The sequence below is a fragment of the Podarcis gaigeae genome (genome assembly GCF_964106915.1).
Source record: "Podarcis gaigeae genome assembly, chromosome: 13".
NCBI lineage: Eukaryota > Metazoa > Chordata > Lepidosauria > Squamata > Lacertidae > Podarcis > Podarcis gaigeae.
In genome coordinates this window covers 35,020,610-35,034,851 of record NC_139689.1, presented here as the reverse complement: position 1 = coordinate 35,034,851, position 14,242 = coordinate 35,020,610, and the positions used below count along the sequence as shown (strand labels likewise).

General features: G+C 44.5%; 2 protein-coding genes and 1 long non-coding RNA gene across 4 annotated transcripts in view; 1 reads left to right on the top strand and 2 right to left on the bottom strand.

Moving 5' to 3' along the window:
- The window catches only part of B4GALNT2 (beta-1,4-N-acetyl-galactosaminyltransferase 2 (SID blood group)), a 34,305-nt gene extending 30,895 nt beyond the window's left edge, over nt 1-3,410 (top strand). Inside the window, exon 12 of the mRNA XM_083709528.1 lies at nt 300-3,410. The gene's annotated coding sequence lies outside the window, so the exon portion shown is untranslated. The remainder of the gene's footprint in view (nt 1-299) is intronic.
- LOC310830277 lies at nt 3,215-7,755 on the bottom strand. The gene is made up of 2 exons (XR_014557524.1): nt 4,071-7,755; nt 3,215-4,033 (listed from the first exon to the last, which is right to left on the bottom strand). It is a non-coding gene; the product is annotated as an uncharacterized lncRNA (long non-coding RNA).
- A 4,153-nt stretch (nt 7,756-11,908) lies between these two features.
- IGF2BP1 (insulin like growth factor 2 mRNA binding protein 1) overlaps nt 11,909-14,242 on the bottom strand; it is a 70,193-nt gene continuing 67,859 nt past the window's right edge. For both annotated transcript variants that reach the window (XM_083709453.1, XM_083709452.1), the window contains exon 16: nt 11,909-14,222. The gene's annotated coding sequence lies outside the window, so the exon portion shown is untranslated. The remainder of the gene's footprint in view (nt 14,223-14,242) is intronic.

Genomic DNA, 14,242 nt, shown 5'->3' with positions numbered 1-14,242 from the left:
CACAGAATGCTGGTGGTGTCTAGGAATTCAAAGTATTTATGGAGTGTTACCCTTATTTGGCATCAGTGGCTGCTGGTATTAACCTCCACACACACCAGTGGCACCTGGTATAAGCCTCATGCGCAAGAACCCCATCCAACACCAGCATCCATTTCTTCCCCATGTCCTCCTGGTGCAAAGTAATTCACAAACCTGTTGCTTTATTCACTCCTGGTGAGATGATCCTTCACACCAGAGATTCACACCATAGGACACAGAAAGCGCTATGGCGGATGCACATCATCTCTCGACGCATAAAGTGCCATGGATCTCCACAAACACACTCTTCTTTCACTGAAACACCTGTGTGGTGAAACGGCGGCCATTTTTGTTATCTGCTCTGTGTTAAAGACAGTATATGGAAGTTGTGTGCTGTGCTAAAGTGGAATTTAATTTCTCTACGGACTTTAACCCTGGCTGTTTTTAAAGCCAGCTAAAACCATGAAGCAAACCTGTGAATGCTGACCCATCTTTCCTTTCCACTCTGTTTTTTATTTCAGGTTGCTTTTTCTGATCTTTTTTATGCAACAGGAGGAGGCTGTGTTGAAGGGAGTGAGTGCAAGCCCCTGATCCTCAGAGCATAATTATCAGCTAACTGGGTTGAAAGAGATTAAAAAAGGGAGTCAGCTGTGGGCCGACTCCAGTGGGGACAACCCCAAAGGGGAGACACCAAAGGGAACCACTCCTTTGGGGAGACATGGGGCAGGAACAAGAGCCCGTGGTACATTTTTGTGATAGACAGCCTTAATGATAGAAGGTGGAATGGAGTTTGAAGCTGCATATGGGTTCTGAGTGACAATCAAGCCCCTGGTGCAAGTGGGAAGGTTCTTGGCTAAGGAGGGGTAAGGAGCTAGTTTGGAGTGAACTTTGAGGTGGTTAGACCCTTTTGCACTTTTCACCGGGCAGTTGTTCACTTGCACTTGGGGCACAGTATCCTCCCACAGAGTAGGATACTATTATTTTGTCCTTCCCGTAACTCCTAACCGGAGAGGGTGGGAAGAGCTTCGGTTCTCCTTTGGTGGAGTTGAGCAGTTGCGTTGGGAGTGGAGAAAACCAAGCACAGCAAACAAAAGACAAGTCTGGGTCAGAGGGAACAGGTAGGGAAGATCCAGTGGTCTTGGGGAAGAGGGCTATGGAAAGGGCATTAGGCGACATCGTCACAGGAGAGTGGGAAGCCAGACTCTTGATGTTGCTTGTCCCTGTTCAGCTGTTCAGTAGACTTTAGTACCTATGCTGACCTGGTGACACTATTGGCTAACACCAGGTGAGTCCACAAAAGAACAACTGTCAGCCATGCTCTGATCATGGCTGAGAATGGTCTACCTGGTGCATGTTACAGAGAACCAGGAGGGCAAGCAGTTAGCGGCGGCTGACCCTACCCAGCTTTGTCCACCTGGGTATTTTGTGCAGTATCAGTCAAGGTCAGAGGGACAAGGCGGCACACAGCTGTCATCCAGAAGTCCTGTCATTCCCAACACGAGGCCAGTCCCTCAGGGAACTCAATGTGAACGTTTGTCTTTGGTGTCTGGCACAACAGGGATCTTATCTGCACGATCCTGCTGCCCAACCACCTTGCTCTCGAGGCCAATCTCTGGTTTGGTGTTGGTTCTGGACTTCATGGCTTTCCATGGCAACCATGGAGCTGTTTCAGTACAACTTGCACCTGACATATGCTGCAGGTTATATACCCTGGGTCTGTTTTTGCCACATAGGGGACTGGCAAGGATCTGGTGAGTGGGCAGCCATCACCCTATTTTCACATGGGCAGATCGCTTTCTGTTGTGGACTGGCCTGGCTGTGATTTGCCCCCACCCCCCAGAGCTGGGGGACCAGTTAAGTTGGAGACAGATTGAGTCAGAGGTATTCCTGAATGCTTTGGGGGAATTTTCCAGGCAGTATGACTGGTGCTCCCGTCAAGGCCCTCGTTTCACAGTGGAACACTGAGATGGAGATAAGGCCATCGGCACAATCACTCCAAAGCTCCCTGTCTGACCACAAGTAGTTCAGGAATTTGTGGTTTTCTGAGGCCCTCTGGGCAATGAAGCAAGCTGGACAACAACTGGAGTGCAGGTGGTAGAAGTCGTGGCTTGAATCCGACCACATAGAGGTGCAAGTACACAGCCTGACATTTCATGTGCCTGTGGCAAAGAGCATATATGTATCTCAGCCCCCTGTTGCTTCCTGAGTGAATCGCTCAACTGAGCTGTCTAGAGGCTGTTAAATTGGTTGGTACCTCTTCATTTGCAATGGACCACTCAGTGGCCTACTGTGAAAAATCTCTAAGGCACTTTTGAGGGCAAAAAACTCACTAATGCCAGTTAGTCCCGGTCTGTTGGGAGATCCCACGAGCAGCACTGTTGGGGGACCAATTGCAAGGGATGATGGCATGGACTGGCCATGAGCTGAGTGCATTCCCTCTTGAGCTCAGCCCATCATGGGTGATAAAATCTAGTAGGAAGGGATTGACTCAGTGGGTGCAGGGAGTGGTTAATGCCTCATTACAGGAGTTTTGCTCACTGCCTTGAAAGGGGTGGTGAGAAGGCCCAACTTGGAGACGCCCTCCTGACTCCAGAGCCTTTAGAAATATTACTGAGCTGTCTCATATTATTCCCTTCCTGTGCAAGGCGATTGGGACTTCCCTTCCTGCAGCAGGCCTGGAACGAGGGATGCTGGTCCCGAACAATCTTCTATTTGCAGACTTGCTCCCAAGAATGGTCTTTGGGATGCTTTGTCTGAAATGTTCTAACCCTACAAAAAAAGAGAGGCATACCTTTTATGGGGTGATTGGAACAGACTCAACTGTACCATAGTTGAAAAGATCAGCCAATGGAACTGTAGCCCTAGTCAGAGGTGGTCAGTGATAATACCCTGGTCAACTTTTTTTTTTGCATGGGGAAGAGGAATATTGAAGTCAGAACTTTACTTCCTATTCCCAAAGCGATTTACTGGCTCTAATCACGTAGGGTTGTAGCTGCTCAATTGGGCTAGGCATTTTGCATGCAGCCATGGTTTGTCGGTTGCGGTTCCCCATCAAGCTCAGGGAATGTATGCTCAGAGATGCCCCTGGTCTAGAAAAGTTCCCCCACCCTACCTTACAGGGATGTTGTAAGGATGAAAGCACATGAAAAGCACCATTAATAATGATTTGAATATTAAATCAGGGCACAAATTAAAATATGATTTTTTTCCGTTTTATTAAAAAAAATGAAACAGTGGAGTAAAGCAGTTTGTGGCAATAACCAAGCTGGAAGTAAAAATGGAGCTCGCAGTCCATCTGTGGTCGCAACTTTGGATGTGAGCCAACTAACCTGCCTCATGCAATAGACAAGGAGTCTAAGAACAGAAAGGGGAATTGAAAGAGAGAAAAGATTTTTTTTAAAAAAAAAACAACTTTTTTTTTTTAATACAGTTGACCAAAAGGGAGGAAAACAATTGTTAAGAGCACAGCCTTTCAGATTTAGTCTGAATTTGTGATGATTTCAATGGCTTAGAATAAAAAAGAGAAAACAGTGGACGCTGTTGTTGTTGTTTTTTTACATGTCCTTATAATATTGTACGGCAAACAGATCCCCCCCCCCAAAAAAATTCACATAACCTCGTTGCATATACATGTGACTTGTCATAAAATCGTTTTAACAACCGATTGCTCTGAAGGAATTGGGACCTACACCCAAGTAGCCAAATAGCTTTAATACAAGGTCTCCAACAAAGTAACTGAAAGATGTAAACTTCTTGCTGTTGCTTTTTTTCACACCTGAGATGGCTTCAGAGAAAGATTAGAGACATTCACCAGGTTAACTAAACTAACCCTTCCATGTTCAGAGGCAGTATTTCTGATGCTGGTGGCAAAACAAGAGGTGGCTAGAAAATGACTGTCATTTCTCACTCTGATCTTCCCAGAGCCATCTAAGTTGTTACTGTTGGAATCAAGACTGCTAGCCTAAAGCTGGACTTATGGACTCTCATCCAACAAAACAATTCTTACGGGTCCTTCCTACCCCCCCCCCCCAGTTCAAGTTATTTCAATTAACCATTGACACAGATCTAGTGAGGTTGTTGTTGGTGTGTGTGTGTGTGTGTGTGTGTGTGTGTGTGTGTGTGTGTTCAGTACCCTCAAACGAGGAAAAGATTTGCAAAAGACTATGCACTTGTGGATCTAAGGCACAATTCAATCAATCACTGCTGGATAGCTGTCTCAACTCTTGTCAGCGCTTACGCCAAGACCGTGGAAAGAAAATGGGAGTGGGGACTTACGATGGGGTTTTGTTAGGAAAGAGGAGAAACGAGTAATCAGGTGGTGCATTTAAAACAAAGTCATAAAAGGGGGGACGAAACAGTTGAGGTTGCGGGGCTCTTACAAACTAACACACACTTTAAAAACCAGGGTTAATCGGCTTGTAGAGGAGAGTTGGGCAATGCAGCCTTGGTGGAACACCAGCAGCTGCCCTGAGAGCATTGTTGTCAAAATAGCTTGTGGCTGTGAATTAGCTTCTCAATAGAAAAACTGCTTCCCAGTCTCTGTTGCCTTTACCCTCCCTCACAGCAAAGCGGCAAGGGATTATTTTGCCACCATTTTACAGATGGATGCTCGAGCAGCCGAGATTCTCTGTCCCAGCAATAAACGCAATCTAACCTGTAGAAGCCACAGATTTGGTGGTTTCCTGTATGTGCCTACTCTGCTCACTCCTGATGTTCCTGGGCGTGCATACACACACAGTTTAAACACACCCCACAACCTGCCCCCGTTGTTCTTTGGATCGGGGCCAGCGACTTGTCCCAGTGATTCCGTAGCAGGAATCAAGACTGCGGCTTGCTCTGCGATGCGCCCGTTGCGGAAACACATCAGCCGCACCAAGCATCTTTAACCTGCAGGCACACCTTGCCTCTAGCCCATCATTCCACAGCCCTCTACAAATCCCCCCAAGTCTGCTTTAAAATGCAGAGAGCGCCCGTCATTTCTAGTTCATTTATTTATTTATTAAGCAGAACAATTATTTCTTTGGAAAAAAAACAGAAGTATTTTTCTCCCTACACTACACAGCATGTTGTATTATCCACTACCCTATTTACTTTTATTTTTTTTTAATCTATTGGTGCTAAGAGGTAGATAAACAAACATGAATTGGTTATATTCATTCATATTATATGTATATATGGTCATCATGCCCTTTAGGATGGCATGACATGCAGCTCAAACAGGCACTTCGGGGTGCTGCTTGATAACGCTGGCTGAGAGGCGTGGGGAGGTGGCGGCACCTAACCTGAACTAAGCCAAGGCACGGGCTGGTGCTGGGGGGTCTTTTCCCTCTTCCATCATGAACATGCAGTGCCCGGAATGACCCTGATTAAAAGGGAGAGTGTCAGATTTAAGGAAGCCGTGACTTAGGTTCCCTATTTGCTGGAGTAATGCTGGACCAGGGCAGGCATTTGAAAGGCTAGAAGTGAGCTTTCGAGTCCTACAGAACTCTTTTATTACGCAGGCACCGCTGTTTTAAAGCAGGGGTGCTAGGGCTAGACTCAAGCTGGTCCAGCCAAGTTTCTGCTTTTTGGAACCCTGATCTGGCTAACGGCATCCACAGGTGCAAGTAGGATTTTAAATCTAAAAAGGGTGCTGTCGGTGTTCAGTGAGTGAGCGCGGTGCTCACACCGCCAACTAAAAATGCACACACAACCTCAAATACTCCACCCTACATATTAGGCACTCTTTGATTCTGCCACTCTAGAACAGGGCAACTGTTTAGATTTCCGGACAGCTAAATCCTGGTCGAGAGGGTTCCATTTCTATAGGCACAGCCAGGAAATTAATTCTGTATTCCCTCTGTGATTACAGAATCAAAGAAGCGGAAGGTATTGTTCATGACCTGCTCTGTTTGGCCATTGCACCACCCTTAGGAGGCAGATAAAGCTAGGCCAGCTTATTATATTCAGCATAAGGGTATTTTGAAGGAATAAGTGGGTCCCTCCCCGTCCCCCCGCCGCTTCAGGATATCTGATAGTTGCTTACAATTTAAATCAGACACCTGCGCCAAATGGGTGTTATCTTGTATGTAGGCAACAAAATGCCCAAAAGATGTCAGTTTCCCTGAAAATTTTGTAAACCAGTCATTCCATCAAAAAGCACACGCCTTCTTTGGGGCGGGCGGGGGGAATGCTATATATTGTAGGCAGGGACCAGTGACAGGAATCTTACCACCTTCTCTCTGACACTCTCCCCATAGCTAATACTTAGTTTACCGTCACTGCCATTCCAGCTAGATGCACTTCGTGTTTTGAATGCCACTTGTATCAAATCAATCCTTGCCTGACACGGCTGCCCTCTTTTGCCTGTACACCCAACCGCAAACCAAGGGAGATAATTTAGCTTTCAAAAAATCAAACGTGTAAAAAGATTCTGTAACCGATGACAAAGATGCAGGATTCAAATACAGATTTAAAGGAGTGAGAAGACTAACACTGTATTATTATTATTATTATTATTACTTTCAAGAGGGTTGTGCAGCCAAAATTTAAGCCAGGCTGTGAACGGAACAAATGGTGATGTACCATTGTATTTCGCCTATTAGAAGGCAAGTGATTCTCACCCTTTGCAGATTCTTACAATCAGCTTCCAACATGTTTAAGCTGAATGCTGCGGGGTTGGTTTGTTTTTGTACTCTCCCACATAAGAGACACCACTTGCATTCATTCTTACTACGGATGCTTGCTAAAACGTCACTTGAATGGTCAGCTTGTGGCTCCACATGCACACAGTGATTTAAGCTACTGATGAGTAAAATATGGCCTACATCCACCTTATCTGAATCTTCCCTGCTTTCACTAGACATGGCCGAACAACGTCTTGCCTCCCCCCAGTTCTGTTCAGTATAGAACAACTACAGAAGAACTCCTGGGTCAATTCTCAGCTGGCTGTGTGCAAGTCAAACTCTTTCATCTGAACGGACCTTCCATGCAGCTGCTGGTAGATGATCCCTCTCATCCAATGTGGCCTGATTACAGAAAATTCCAGCCTTGGACTAAGCTATCCAGCCTGTTTACTAAAATTCGTTGTTTGCATTTTCAGTTGTTGTTCCTGGGCTGAAAAGCAGGATGCACCAACACACTGCCCCCTAGGCATTTTCAAGCTGTCTCCCCAAGGAACTTAAGTCAAGATCTGTAATGTCTTCATGTTTCCGAGTTCTTCTGGGGGGGGGGGGGAGCTACAGATAAAGGGGTAATGGCTTCTTCCCTCTCTTCTCCAGGTTTGGTGCAGCAGGATCCAGCTTGTCGCTTCTTGAAGATATTAGAAAAACTCTCCTATTCAAATAGGAGGCTGGATGGGGTGTGTCTGTTTATTAACATTATCATAGCACATGGCTTGGAAATGCCACCTGCAAAGCTTATTCGCTCTGATGTTGTAACTGAACTACATAACAGACTTCACAGACTTAAGAGCCTTTGAATGAAAAGCGACAAGAAATCATGCTTGCATGTGCTTCTGGCATGTGAATCAATTCAACTGTGAAATAAGAGAGGTCTATTATGGTCTAGAGAGCAGTGTTTTCCAAGCTTGGGTCGCCAGCTGTTTTTGGACTACAATTCCCATCATCCCTGACCACCGGATCTGCGAGCTGGGGATGATGGGAGTTGTAGTCCAAAACCAGCTCAAGACCCAAGTTTGAGACTCACGGAAAGGACAGAACAAAGGCACAGGTCCTTAAAATTTGAAGCCCATGTCCCAGGATGTCTTGCATACAGGAAGCACCAGGTTTAATCTCTGGCATCTCCAGGCAAGACTCTTGCCCACAACCCTGACCTAGATGAACCATTGTCCTTACTTGGTATAAGGCAGCTTCCTATATTTCTATATACCCTGCCCCTCAAATCCATGCCAAGCAATGCCAGCTGCCACAAGATTAAGTGGAAGGTAATCTCTGAGCAGCTATGGCTAACGTTGCCGATTTTCAGAATAACACATCTCGGTCGGAAAAACTGGAGTTTCGGCTTGCACCACAGGAGTTTCCTTGTTGCAGAACTTACAAAGTTCTCAAGAGAGAGAGCAGAATTCACAGGTAACATGTTTGTGAGATTTGGGCCCCTGCTGTATTTTGGCCAGACAGTGCCACTAAGCCAGTTTTACTGGATCCCACTGCACCAGAACTAAAACGAAGGGTAAGAGTTTGCGGTGCAGCTATGGCAAAAATTAAGAGAAGCCACCATTCCACTGCATAAGTTATCTTTACTACTCTTCCTTGAGGTAGCTGTCCCAGTTTAAGGGGAAATGGTGGCAGCCAGACGATCCTAGGATTCTTTTTTTCCATCTTCTTCAAGGCTTATGTAGGGAAGCAGCCTCAGAGTGTGGATAATTCTCTCTCTCTCTCTCTCTCTCTCTCTCTCTCTCTCACACACACACACACACACACACACACACACACACACTCTTCTAGAATTTGTATCTTACTGTGAACTTTGAGGTAGTATATGCATGTGTAAATTTCATAGCTATTAACACCTGTGTATCCTCCAAGTAATAAAGTTATGAGAGAGCCTCTTCGATTTCAAAAAACTTTTTGAAAAGCCAAATTCATATCTGGCACACATCTTTTAAAAAAGAAAGACCTTGTTTTGTTCCCATCTTTCAAAAAGAAAAAAGCCAGGTCAGATGTATGACTCTGGGATCATTATGACCTCCTGAGTCGAAATCCTCTTCACGGCTACGAGTCCGGCTTCCAAAGCCTTGTTTTTTAATTCTAAAGCAAGTTAAGCAACCGTTTTGGGATATGCTGGTACTTCTGGGTGACCTAAGACTCGGGATACCTTGAGAAATCTTCAGAAGGCATATGAAAAAAAAAAATGAAAAAAGAAGAAGGAAGTAATCTGGCCCGTGGACCAGATTCCATTTAAAAACATTCCAGATTTGGTCCTAAGAGAACCAAAGTGTGAGCACAAAGTCAATTTTCCAAAACATATTAGCCGTTAAGAGTTCCACTGCACCCCGCTACCTTTAGAACTCCACATGGAAACCCCAACCTAATATTAACTGTAGTGTAGGCTGTGGATATTCCACATATTCGCTAAGAATCTGGAAGGACACTCACGTTAAGGTTTCCAGGCCTCCTGGCACTGCTTAAATGCATGCTTTAAAAACAACCACCCGAATAAGCCTGGATGGAAGTTCCAATGGTCATAGGGTTATTTGCTTTTCACAGCTCCTTGCCCTGCCCTGCCCTGCCCTGCCCTGATCGCCCCTAAGTCTTTTATGCCCCTGAAGTCTTTTAAGTTTCTCCACCGTCCCGTTTCTCCTCTCCAGCAGGCCTTTAAAGGTAAGGAACAACCAAACCAGCTTGCCAATGAATTCCATTTATGTCAAATTCTAGAAAGAGGAGGCTCGTTCTTTCTCAATCGGTCCCTCCCTGTAGCTGGTGGGCATATGGCAGAGGGAGATGGGCCAGTAAGGATATTCTCCCACCATTGTGCAAAGGCTAGGGTGCCTGAACAGGTCTGAGTTTGCCAAGCAATCCTGGCATGCCTGACACCGAACCCCATCACATTGCCGAGGATGCTGGGGCACATTCTAGCGGGTGCACATTAGATTTGTGGGGGATACTTGCTAGGCACGACCGCATTAATGCCCCACATTAAACGGAGAGCGCATCTTAGAACACAGGTCCCCCCACCTCAGTGCAAGGTAAGGTGGGTATTAGCAATCAAGCCGTCCCTTGGGAAATCTTTTCGGCCTCTTCTGAGCCCTCCAAGTTCCCCATAACACAGCCTGAGTGAGGTATTTATACCAGCTTAATTTGCACAAGGCTGGATGAAGATATGAAAGGCTTCATCCACACTATGTTTCAAGAACTGTAGTTTGTTAAGGGTGCTGAACATTGTTAGGAGACCCTGACACTCTTCACAAACCTACAATTCCCAGAGTTCCCAGGGAAAAGAGGTTGAGTGTTAAACCACTCTGGGAATTGGGGTCTTAGAAGGGTCTCCTATCAATGCTCAGCATCTGTTAACAAACTGAAGGGTTCTGTGCCTGTTTAAAAGAATTGTCCTCATCTCCAACGTTTTCTGGTGGAGCTGAGAGCTCTTTGATTAAGAGATCTCTAGGCTCCTCAAATAACTAGACTTCCCAGGGCGCAATGGGCTGGAAGAGGGAACCATGACAGTTACGTTGGCTTGGATTTGCAGTTGTGTTGCGCTAAAGATGACATTTCCTGTTATCTTAAGGCTTTGTTGATTATGCCCATCGGACTTTGAAAATATACTTGCTTCCTATCAAGTTCAGAAGGACTTCAGCATACTAAATACCCTGCTTCCTGTTCTCTGGGATGATGTGAAGATAAAAGCCAAGATGCATAGCAGCACTCAGCAAGCAGGGGATGGCTTCACCCTCACTCTTGGGGCAAAATAGGATGCACACTAAACTATAATTAAAATGGCAGCGAACGGGTCAAACCATGCTCTTGTGGAGTCCCAATGCACCTAGCTTTCCAGGTTAAGCTCACAGTGATAGGCTGAGGTATTAACGTAACCAGCAAAAATAATTTTTCATTCCATCCCTTTTGGAAAGGAGTCACTTTTCCTTGGCTTGCCAAGTAGGCTTTTGCCACACAGAAAACGTGTTACAGATTTTCTGTATACTGTCTCCGAGCCATTTTCAGACTGCTCGATGGTTAGAAAGAAACAAATAACCCAAAATAAAAGTGGTTTCCCAAGCTACTCACGTTACACAATCATGTTAAACCCATATTTAACTTTTGACAATGGGTGGGAAATGGCTGAGGGGTCCTATATTCCCAGCACTCTTTCTGTCAGAAAGCTTGTTCAAACATTTTTTAATTTTATTTTTAAGAGAAGCCAGTGGGATTTTTCAGCACTTTCCTGGCTGTTTACCAATCAGAGTTTGAGGTAAAGCTGGAGTTAGTACTTTGGGGGAGAACTCAAAGCCCTCAGTACCCAGTTACGGTCATCTCAGCCCCATTTTTGAAATTAAAAATGATTGTAGCAGGAGGAAGGAATCAACTTGAGGTCCTGGGGGAAGAAGGGCAGGAACAGGCAGATCGAAACAGCAAATAGGCGCCAGGTCCAATGTCAAATTCTCATCTCAACTGAAGCCACGAACACAGTCCTAGTATCTTAGAAATTTGCGGTGGATTCTGTTTCCCAGATGCTGTAAAACTGGGAGCTGTAAGTCATTGAACAAAAATTTCAAAAGCGTTTGAGGCAATCCAAACGACAAATGTGGACATTAAAGAAAGAGAGGCAAAACTCTGTGCAAAACTCACAATTTGGTGGCGGAAAAAAATAGCAAGCCTTAGTGGCATGACATAGTGCGACCGGACTCCAATGGCTGTGCATGAACAACCACAAAAAAGCAACAAATTACTGAAAGCAAAAACCTTAACATTTTACCAGCTTTGTACAGAACTCTTGTCACTGCAATATCTAGTCATCATCTACATTTGATAGTTAAAAACAGACCCAGTGCCCCTCCCTGCCCCAATGCGTACAGAAGCTCCCATCTTCCAATCACGGCCTGTTAAAACTATCATGGAAGTTTACAGGATCTCTGCATTGCCAATGATTTGAACACCAAAAAGTTGTCTGGTTCTTATGGTGAATTCTATGCCTATTTGGAAAATGGCAACCACCCCACCCAGAACAAACATTTATCCATTTTGTCTAGAACTTTTAAAAAACTGCACACAGCAACAATTTGATTCTAAGAGTGTTGGGAAAGGGGTGGGAGTGTGTGTCCCCCCACCTCTCCTAAGATTGCAATTTGAACCAAATACCCAAAATTGCTTGCTGTTGACAAACAAAACACCCACTTTATTTGTCATGGCTGATGTCTGAATAATAATCATTAAAAACTGGTCTATGCAAGTCTGTATTAAAAGCAGAGAAGTGAGAGATTTATGTTTTAAAAGAAGGAAAGTGATTTACCTACCACCCACCCACTTTCTGTAGGGAAAAGAACAGATGCAGGGGTGATATTGGGGGCGACCGAGGGGCCCCTCTGCCCCAGTCTTTTGCAAAACACCCCAGATTCCCTGCCCCTCCCACCTCCTTTTAAAAACTTTTAAAAGCGCCTTTCTTTGCTTACAGTCTGAAAAGTTGGCCTGAATTTGCATCGCTACGTATTTAAGCATATGCAAATTTGTGGCATGGCCCAAGTATTTTTTAAGGATCTAGCAATGCCCCTGAATAGATAAGATGCATTTGAAACAATACTCTCCCCCTCCCCCTCCCCCCTTCCTAATTTTATAAACCATTCCTGGTTTCCTTTCCTAACAAGAAAGCATCTTGCAATTTTCCTAAGCTGATAAAAGGGGCCAAAAGAAAAAAGAAAAAGAAAAAGAAACCCACCCCACCCCATAACATTGATCATGGGCTAACATCAAAGTTTTCCAGTCAAAAAAGCAGATTAGAGAGCCATATGGTTAGCTGTACGTGTTGTCGAAAGGAAAATCTGATACTACTTGATTATTCTAGAAGCTGGGAAATTTGGGAGCTGTTCTTCTCAGTCTCTATAATCTCTACAGAAAAGGGTAGTTACTTTTTTTTAAAAGAGCAAAGATACATTGAGCAGCCCAATACAGCAACCCTCAAAAACCCAGAATTCCCAGTTTATATGTGAGTAAAAGAGCCTCTGGGTAGAAGTATCTGTGTCAAGCTGGCCTCTCATGAATTCATTTACAACAGATGAAAATTACACATTCAGAGGGCTTTCTGCTCCAAGTGCAATGGAGAGTAGCAAGCGCAACTTCCTTTAAAAAAAAACACCCTCCACAAACCTTTTCAAATAACGTCAGTTGGGGTTGCGCTTTTCATCCTTGAGAAGGTACAAAAACCACACCGAAAATTGGCTCCCATTTCTTTTTCTTTTCTTAAAAAAAATAACGGCCTGCTTCTCCTCAGTAAAACTGAGGTAATCTTTGTAAAATATGTCACAGCACCATAGCGGAAAAGAGGGTCACATGTCTACAAGGTCAAGAGCAAGAGTTGGGTTCTGATTCTTAAGTTTTGTTCCTGATCTGCATAGCTTCTTGATCATCATCAGCCTCCAAATCCTCGACTAACTCAAACCTCCATTTTGATTTCTCTGGTTTTGCTGCAGTGAAGGTTGAGTTTATGCAACCAAAGACCCTCAGTTGTGTGGTGTCTCTGGTGGTTTCCTCACCTGGTCACTTGTATAAATTACAAGCTGGTCCATGAGGCTGGGGAAGCTACCATCTCCCTAGCCTAGACAATCAACCATGGACCAGCTGTTTTCAAGTGACTTCTCTTTGCATTTTATTGCTAGAATGCCATTATCTGTGCAAGCAGCAACACCTACTGATGGAAAGCATGGCTGAGAAATCCCACCTTTTGCAGGCCAAACAGCAAAAACCATTGATATCCAAATCCGGAGACAATAAACAGGCCTGAACTTTAATCCAAGCAACCAACCACAGAGCTACAACCACCTACACATTGATCAAGTAAACTCACCCCAACATTCAAATTAAGAGAATTTAAATCAGGACCAGACTCTAGACTGCAGTTTGGTGTTTGTTTTTCTTACATATGCCTTTTTGAGGGTGGCGTCTAATCACACAAATTGTAACGATTTGGACACTGTAATCAAAAGGTGCAGATCCTAAACCAGCCATATTTTTGAGGGGCTATTTGATTCTCGGAGTAAGGCAAAGACCGAACTGTCGTTTTTAGGGGTGGAGAGAGATCTGCCATCTTTTCCGCTACGTCTGAAGTCTCTGTCGTTCTCCATAGAGAGCTCATAACACTGCCGACCTGCATAACAACTTCTGGCTCATAAGAAATTATGAAACTTAACTTCTCTTTTCATTAAAAAAATAAAATATTCAAGACTATCAGCTTTTATATAAAATATCAGCAAGCCCAAAAACAAAACAATTGCTGAGGTAACTTCATACCTTGAGGTAGCTTTTTTCCCTCCACATTTTCCTCTCATTTTTCTTTTTTTCCTATTTTCCCCGTCCTTTTCCCTTAAAACACACAGCAATGCCTGACCTTCCTGCACACGTCTCTTTGTTGGAAGGCATGAAAAAGGACAGAAATTGCTTCAGTGTAAACAGCAAGATCCATGCAGCCGCTTCAATCTAAAATTCAAAGTTGTCAGTCGAGCATTAGGAACGTGGAAAACACACTGGAACTGGATTTGCCTGCTGTTGCTCAACACAAACCTGGATCTCAAGGCTTTTGT